Source organism: Amblyomma mixtum, chromosome 2, assembly GCF_055824585.1.
Source record: "Amblyomma mixtum isolate Tamu chromosome 2, ASM5582458v1, whole genome shotgun sequence".
Taxonomy (NCBI): domain Eukaryota; kingdom Metazoa; phylum Arthropoda; class Arachnida; order Ixodida; family Ixodidae; genus Amblyomma; species Amblyomma mixtum.
In genome coordinates this window covers 314,580,594-314,589,571 of record NC_143013.1, presented here as the reverse complement: position 1 = coordinate 314,589,571, position 8,978 = coordinate 314,580,594, and positions in this window count along the sequence as shown.

Here is an 8,978-nt window from a genome sequence, read left to right as displayed (position 1 = left end):
TTGATTACTTGTTTTTGTCTCTCTCTCTACCTGTCACATAATTTTTTATCTTTGGCTCCGCATGCTCTAATGAAAAGCGCAATTTACGATCGCGATGCAAACACATCCGACCACCATATTGCAGCGTATCGCTGACGCCCATAGTGGCTCGATACGTGGCACATTCTGCACGTCGTGCATTTGACGCAGAGTTCTGCAAACACAAAACTTCAGAATCGGAGTTCGCACTTTTGCGTTATACGCCGCGGCGGTTCGCTGCATTGTGCTCTATATGAGAGATTCTTTCTTCTATAGCGCACGAAACTGTCAGGAGAATCTTTTTCGTTAAGCGCGCGCAACTGTGTCAAGACTCGCGTCTTGCCGTAAACGAGAGAGAGAGAGAGAGAGAGAGAGAGAGAGAGAGAGAGAGAAAGAAACAGCTCTATGCACTTAAGCCACGCCCGACAGTCAGGGCTTGTAAAGTCGACGCGATGAGGAAGTCGACGCGATGCAAGCCCGGCCGACGGCAGCGCACTGCAGCCACCTGCGCCCATTGGGGCTTTTCACGAAACCCAGGAAAGGTCGGCGAGCGCAGAACCGCACTATTTTCACCCTTGCGTGTGTGCTTCGCCTGCGCATTCAGAAATTTCTCCCGTTCAGTGGATAAACCACCGTAGTTGTTGGCGTGTCGAGAAAATACCGATTGGTCGAAATGGTCGTGGCGTCACACGTTAAGTTGTGGAATGTAAGTGATTAAGACATGAATTAATATTAAGAAAACAAAAGCTGTAGTTTTCAGATCAAAAGGTAAGAAACTGGAACAAGGCCGTTATCTCTCCTTAAATGGAAAACCCATAGATATAGTGAGTAACTTCAAAACTCTACGAATTATATTTTCCGAGCACATGCTGTGGGACTTGCAATTCGACTTCATAACAACTAAACTAGCTCGCACCACAGGTTTGCTTTATCGCCATCGCGACGTACCTCCATTTAACGTCAGACTTTTGCTATACCACACACTTTTCATGTCCACTGTACGTTACTCTTTTCTCGTGTGGGGAAATAGTACATGTAAAAATATTGCTAAACTTGGTCGCGTTCAAAAGAAAATTGTAAGAATTATTACAAACTCACCTCCAATATGTTCATCTATTGCACTTCTTAAAGAACTTAACTTAGTAAACATGGAACACTATTATGATTTCTGTTTATGCAAGGACCTAGTGAAAGATAAAAAACAAAGTAACTTCCTCTTGCAGTTAGCAAACATAGGTCACAACATTCACCCATATCACACACGACACACAGAACTCTGGGAAGTTTCCTTATCACGAACGAACTATGGAATGCAAATGTTGTGTAATGTAATTCCAAGACTGTTAAATAATCTTAATAAAGGCCATACAATGCATGAACATATTAGAAACCTTGACGTCTTGTAGAGTTGATTTTATTTATGGTATATGAATTCTGATGAATGCAGTTGATGTGTATATGTGTGTGTGAAAATGGTGTGTATTATGTCGACATTTTTTTACATGGCAATGGAAAATTGCCACTCTCTGGTTTGTCAAATTTGCATGTTATTACAGTATTTATAGATTGTCATGTGTTTTGATAATAATTGTTATCTAATTACTCTAATGGCTTTACAAAATATGTAATTTCCTAATGTTTCGCGCATGTACTGTGTCTGCCCTTGTCCATATATGTAACAGGGGGTGCGAGCTTGTCAAGCTGCCCGTAAGGCAGCTTTTTTCTCTCGCCCCCTCATGTCCTTTCAGTACGTGAAATAAATGAAATGAAGTGAAATGAAATTAAATTGCGATAATGCGGTCGTAGCTTGTCTGAAATCTCATTATGACATATAAAGAATTAAATCAAATCATATACGCTGAAAAGAAAATTGGGGTAACCGGTTATGGGTCAGACACGCTGCCTCTAGGCCACTGAAGAACGTTCGTTTTTATTTGGTTAAAGGGACACCTTATGTGTCACGTAGTCGCGTATACCTACTGATGTGTGCTAATGACTGTGCTCAGTTAGAAACACACGAATTAGGAAAGAAAGCAGCAAATAGCCGCTGTCGCGTTACACACTTAATGCGGAGCTTAACTGCCCCCTAATTTTTCGTCTGTATTTCGTTGTAAAAATTTAAACTGCACATACGTTGAGAATAAGAAGTGCCTAATGGCGGGATGCTGATCAGTCATTCGCCGCCAAAGTTCTTTAGCGTGCATTGACACGGGTGGTTTTTTCGCTTCGCCCCTATCCAAAAATGCGGCCGTCGCGGCCTGGATTCGATCTCGCGGCCGTGGGCTCAGTAGGCGGCGAAGAATGCTTGTTGGTGAGCCTCGGTACTTGCGTACTTTTCCCGGAAGATCGACTGAACTAAAATCTGAAATATAATTCGAGGACTGCGCCAGTGTCTTCTAGCTGACTGTATGGAGTGAAAAGCACTCATGATGCGAGAATGGCGCAGAGGTCAGGGCGAGATACATGCATTCGAAGGTCAGCGTCAAAACAAAGTTCTAAAAAAGGCCGAACGCGGGTTCTGTTTGCCCTTCAAGGAGCAAGCGGAACTATGGCGTAGAAACCTTGCTTAATCTCCTGATATCGTTTATTATACTACTACATATCGTGTGATAATACTGGTGTCGCAATGTCTTATTTGCACGGTCACTATTGCAGGGGCCCGACGAATGATAACCATTGAACAGAGCACGTGTTTACAACAAGCGGGAGCACGTGTGTAAAGCTTGCTGTGGATGCAGCCCTTCGTTGCAGTCGCTTGCTAGCGTACACTGTGAAAAACAGGCACTATAGTGAAATTTAGTGAGATCGCACTTTTTGGGGGTCAAGCCTTAAAGAGGCGGCTTTCCAAGCGACACAAACACACGTCGTTGTTTGCGCACGATGATCTGCTGTGGGAAAACTGGGTTAGGAAACCCAAACATTTGGGAAACAGTGCGCACGTGTGGGCCGACCACTTCGCAAAGCGAATGTCGTTTTTTCTTTACGCGCGGGCGTTTTTTGGTACTTGTCTTGTTTTTATTTCTTCGCGTTGTCCCGCAGAATGCCTTCCACCCAAGCTCACAGAACAATGTCAAGAGCCCGAACGTAAGACCGAATGCCCACACCACAAGAAGTCCGTACAAGTCCTTGAGCTGAAGAGCAGGGTTGCAGCCGTGGTGGCGCCGGTGAGACCTTTTCTTCTGGGACTTCGTTCTAATCGAGTTCTTCTTCCGCGTTAGCTTCAAGGCTAGCGGCGACACTCCGGTTTCTATGAGCCTTCGAGACAACTGGGCGAAGGCTGTCATGTAGGGCGACGCTTTGGGTGCTATCAGGACGACGTGGACTAAGAAGAAGTTCTCTTCGGCTCTTATGGCACCCTTGAACTTCTTGCCCGCATGGAAACGGGCTTCTTGCCTGTTCGTGACGAAGACGTGCGTGCCTTGGGCGACCTTTTTGAGGCAGCATGTGGTCGTCTGGCAACTGCTCTCGCGCAGGTTCTCTTCAAAGTGCTCTTTGAGCACGCGGGAGCATTTCAGCAGGTGGGCGGACAAGATATCGCGGAAATAGCGGTTGTTCTTGATGCACAGCTTGATGCTGTTTCGTTCAAGAGCGTGAGACAGCTGCTTCAACGCCGTGATCGGACGAGCTTTGGGCGGGAAGTTCGTGTATGACGTGAGTACACCGATGAATCCTGCCGAGATGATGACAGCGAACATGAACCAGAACGCCACGAGAATCCTCGCGCTGTTGTGCCTCGAGAGTCGCACGTCCGGAGCGTGGTTGACGAGAGCAGAGGACAAGTAGAAGAACAAGTCTATGGATTCCTCCAAAATGTCACGAGCCTTGTCGACCGCTGTAGCCGAGTGCATGGTCATAATCGTCACGAGGAGGAGGAGATATACACCTAGAGAGGCCCATACGGCTGACCACAGGGCTCGGCTGAACGGCCTACCAATGATGGTCAAGTCGGTGATCGCCGGTGGCAGCGGAGAGAGGAATGTCAAGGAGTCGTAGCGGGCGACTCCGGCGATACCGAGGCCGTACCAGATCTTTTCAGTCAGGTATATTTCGAAGATCCCCAAATCCTTCTGTTTCTTTTGAACTGCTCCAACAGCGCCAGAGAAAAGGTAGTTTTCGTTCATGCGCCCGAACTTGAAATGACCTGTTGTAGATACAGTAGCGTAGCTCTTTCGAGTGATACTCTCTGCGATGGTCGTTTGCGGTTCTAGCCTTGTATTCCTGAAGTCTTTGACGGTTTCCACGCTGTTCTCGTTGACGATTCTGAGACTGGTAAGGTTCACGAGGGACCTTTCCTCGAAGGCCTTGTCCCCGGGACCAGAGAAACGACGTACTCCGTGGGAACAATTGGAGTAGGTGTCTAATGCGACGTAAGATGAAGAGGCTGCCACAAAAACACCATAGCAGCCGACGCTTTGAAGGGTCTTCGACATGTATGACTCCGTCGGGACATCTCTCGCCAGGAATATCCAGCGCACATGTAGAAAAGGCATCTCGTAGCTGTGGACTAAGGCCAGCAGGTGTCCGAAGGATGGTTCCCAACACGCGACGAGAAAGTCTACCTTATGGCCTTGTAAAGTGTTAACGTTGCGTAGGAGCCGCTGCATTCCGGATGAATTCCATATCGCGAAAGGAACAGGAATCTGCCTGATTACTTCGTGCGGGGAATGTTGGCAGTTGTGTATGACGTTGACCTGATAATCCTTTCTGACCACGCCACTTAAGTTGTCCACTACATTTTGTTTCCAAGAACTCCGGACAAGCGTCATTAACGCGCAACATACCATAACCAAGAGCGCTAGCCTTTCGTTATGCATTCTCGCGCGCTGCCTTGAGCAAAGAAGGCCTTCATGTGAATATGTGCGTTCGCGGAGAATTTATCACCGAGAACGGTGTTGCTATGGCGACCAACTTTTGTAAACACGAGGAATGGCCGAGTTACTGGAAGAACATACTTCGTGTCAATAGTGATAAGCTGTTTTTGTAGCAGGAAGGTGCAGTGCGGACTTCCGTTTGTTCCTTTCTTTTGGCCCCATTCTCTTGAGTGGTGCTGAAGTTCGTGCTAGCTCTTTGCTTTAGGCGACACATTTCTCATTCACCCCTAGAGTGATGGAGCATTACGGATGGGGGTTCCCCCTGACATATACGTGCTTGAAGCTTCGTACAGCGGTTGTTTGCGTTCGATATTGCGCATGTTGCATTCGAGGGCGTGTGAGAGGTTATGGAAGTGCGAAGGCGAGCTTTTGAACGAGTCGGCGTCCGTCCGTGTGTACATGTCCGTGGCAGGCCTCCCCTCCCGTTTCAGTCACACCTTTTGGGAGAATGACAGAAGCCAACAGCCACAGAAACCAAGGGGCACAGGGGATTTTTTTTTAAGTTATTTATTTTGTGGTGTTGATCAATTTAGAATATTACTGAATATGTTATCGTTTTTTTAAAGATTACTGATTAGAAAAGCAGAAGAAAAAACAACCACCTGCCGCCGGTGGGATCCGAACCCACGACCTCCGAATTACGCGTCCGGTGCTCTACCTCTGAGCTACGGCGACGGCTGTCAATTCTTCTGCTTTCGGGGGCATTTATGTTTACAAGTAACCTAACCTTGAGAGTGTTCATCAGCGCCACCCACGTTCACAAGCGGCGGACGTAGAACGTCCTGAGTTACCGCAGGTGTGACGTAGAACGTCATCGAACGGAGAGGGTGGAAGCTGCGTGAGAACCCTCTTATGCTTCCTAAGGCGTCAAGGCTGCCAGAATCGAGGCCCTCGCTACGCAATTAAGCAAACAAGGGAAGGGGATGAGGGGCTCGTTATAAATATGACAGAAGCCAACAGCCACAGAAACCAAGGGGCACAGGGGATTTTTTTTTTAAGTTATTTATTTTGTGGTGTTGATCAATTTAGAATATTACTGAATATGTTATCGTTTTTTTAAAGATAACTGATTAGAAAAGCAGAAGAAAAAACAACCACCTGCCGCCGGTGGGATCCGAACCCACGACCTCCGAATGTCAGACAAGCTGTAGACTCACCGATGGCTGGCCGACCGGGTGGACGAGGCGGCCGCCCCCGTTGTGGAGGTTCAGATGGCTAGCTGAGGAGCAGATGCGCTCACCGCGCTGCACCTGCTCGTCGAAGGCTAAGAAAATTGTCACGTCGTCGCCTTCTACGGGTGTGCTGAACAGCGCGCTACGTACATAGATGAACGCGGTCCATTTTTCTGTCTTGTTTGCTCTTTTTAGTGCGTTAGCACTTATAGTGGCCATTCCCCGCATTCAGCCGTTGTTTGTTCGTTTGTCTGTCTGTCTGAAGACAGCGTTGTGGCAACCTGCCCGCCAGCCCACCAGGTTATGGGCAACCTGCCGAGGTGTGTGTGTGTTTGACGGAAGCGAACAGTCACCGAAACCAAGAAGTATAGGGGATTTTTTTTTTAATTTGTGGCGTTCATCAGTGGGAGGTTAATAGAGCAAATGTTAAAGATAACTGATTAAACAACAGAAAAAAATCTAATGTTGCCGGTCGGATCCGAACCCATGCAAGGAGGAGAGAATTTTAATAAGAGGAAAATGAGGAGAGGTGAGCCGGTGGTAACATGGCCCTGGCCTGCTACTCCACACAGGGGAACGGGAAGGGGAGGAAAGGGAAAGTACGAATGAAGGTTGATGACGGCATAATACAATGAGTTTCAAGGGTGATGTCCGCACACGCACACACACTGGCTGGCACTCGCATTGCGGTGAGTAGACGCACGTGAAATTCATGTCTTGAAAACACACACCGACGCATGTCATTAACACATACTGGAGTAAGGGCTCCATGAACACACAAGTGTGCACTCTCACGCATGGCAGACCGTAAAATGTGTAAACTGTGTAAACCGTGTAGGTAGTGCATAGGCGGTCGCAGACAGGTATCCACGCCTGTTTCACATAAAAACTTGAACACGGCCTTCGTCACACACCACCAATCAGCACGTTTCGCCCTGTCGCCTAGGAGAGTGTCTTCAGAGAGAGGGCGAGAGTCCAGTTGTCTCACGGCCGAATCCGAAGCCACGATCTCCACATTTCGCGTGCGGTGCTCTACCGACTGAGCTACGGCGACGGCTGTCCAATCTTTTGCTTTCGGGGGTTACAGATTGTTTTACCTGCAGGTTCGACTATCTTTTGCAGACAAAACCCAGTGCAAAAGAAGCTGCCGTTTTTCACCCCTCGCCGAAACTGCGGTGGTTGCCAACGTAAATGGAAAACTTCCACCTTCATGCTCAGGCGTATACAGGACAAGCTGTTGCTCACTTTGCCAGCAAAATGAAGGTCATGCACTCTTCTGCACACGGTTCAATGGGGTCATCGTCGCCGACAGCGGCAAATACATAAGCTGACGCAATTTTTGTAGAAGCAAGCGCTACAAGAAGGCGTAGTTCCCAGGAAGCGCTAGTGGAACCTGAGTTTATTAACTGCCTCCAAGATATTCGAGTCGACGTGGCTATGCTTCAAGGCACCTTGCACCAAACACAAGCCAGCGGGCATATCTGCTGTATCATCATCAACCTGACCACGCCCACTGCAGAGAAATGGCACTCCGATGTATCTCCAATTAACCCTGTTCTTTGCTAGCTGCTGCTACCGTATCCCAGCAGAGAGGCTTTTTTTTTTATTTAGAGAGGCATTTGTCACAGAGAAGCTTTTTCATTTGCTTCGTGTATAACACGGCCACATCGCGGGGTTATTTTGTACTGGCGGTTTGAGAAAGTGCCGTTATTTAACCATTTCAAGTAAATGTAATGTCTAAATAACACTTAGCAAGTTATATTGTACCTGATACAACTTTTAACCTTTGTATTTTCGTTGCTTCATTTATACTTTTTAACCCATTGAGCCCTGATGTCCGATTTTGACACCATAGCTGTAAATCAATTAATACTCGCACCATAAGCTTTAAATTTTTACTGCGTGGTTATGGGGCTTTAGGCATTGTAGAAACGCGAAACAATAAAATCTACGGCCGAAATAAAAAATCCAGGGCCGAAAGGGTTAATGTAGAATGTTCAACTTCGAGCGCCTGTTAAACACAACCTGCTCGACTTTTCCCAAGCGCACAGAGCTTGCATCATTTACCACAGGCAATCCGGTAAATACTGCAGTAACAAATTAAAGGCATCAGAAAAAGTTTCATCTTTATTCGTATGCAGGATGGTCACAGAACGCTTCAGCTGCGCCAACATTGGAGCTAAAAGAAACTGGGGCTTAAATAAATGTACATCTGGACTCATTTCAGCTCTTTCAGAAACAGTGCGCTGTATCGAATGTCCTCAAATTTTCAGGAACCGCGGCGAAATTTAAGTTACCTACTTATGTTACCAGTTTTAATAATACTGGCGATTTCAGTGGTGTATCGCAGTGTCGACGATACAGTATCGAGTACCTGTATCTGAAACAAATATCGGCTCTTTATGTTGTATCGGTATCGGAAATACAATTTTTTAGGTTATGAGTATCGAAGATACTTTTTTGCAGTACTGTGCCCTATTCTGTGTCTGAGCTTCACGATAGACTACGATTTTTTTGTATACAAATCTGTACAGTCGAGCGCAAACTCTCGGTCATTCGGTGTAGAATGAGCCGTAATTTTTTTCTTTCGCTGTGCGTGCTCTCTTGAAGAACGCAGTTAAAAATCACGTTGTAAGCCCACAACAGTACCGCGTTGCAGCATCTCCCTCAAGCCCAGTGTGTCAGGACACGGTGCTCACGTACGCTGCACGCCGTTCGTTGTACGCAGCGCGCTGCAACACGAAATCACGAATGCGCAGTTCGCATTTCTTTGAATGCTTGCGCTGTGCGCCTCGAGAGATCGCTGCATCGTGTTCGGTACGGGAGAACTTCCTTGCAATGCACACGTAACTGCGAGGAGCCCGTTCATGCAGTTCCCAAACAAAAATTTCTTTAGACTGACCATAGACTGTCTATA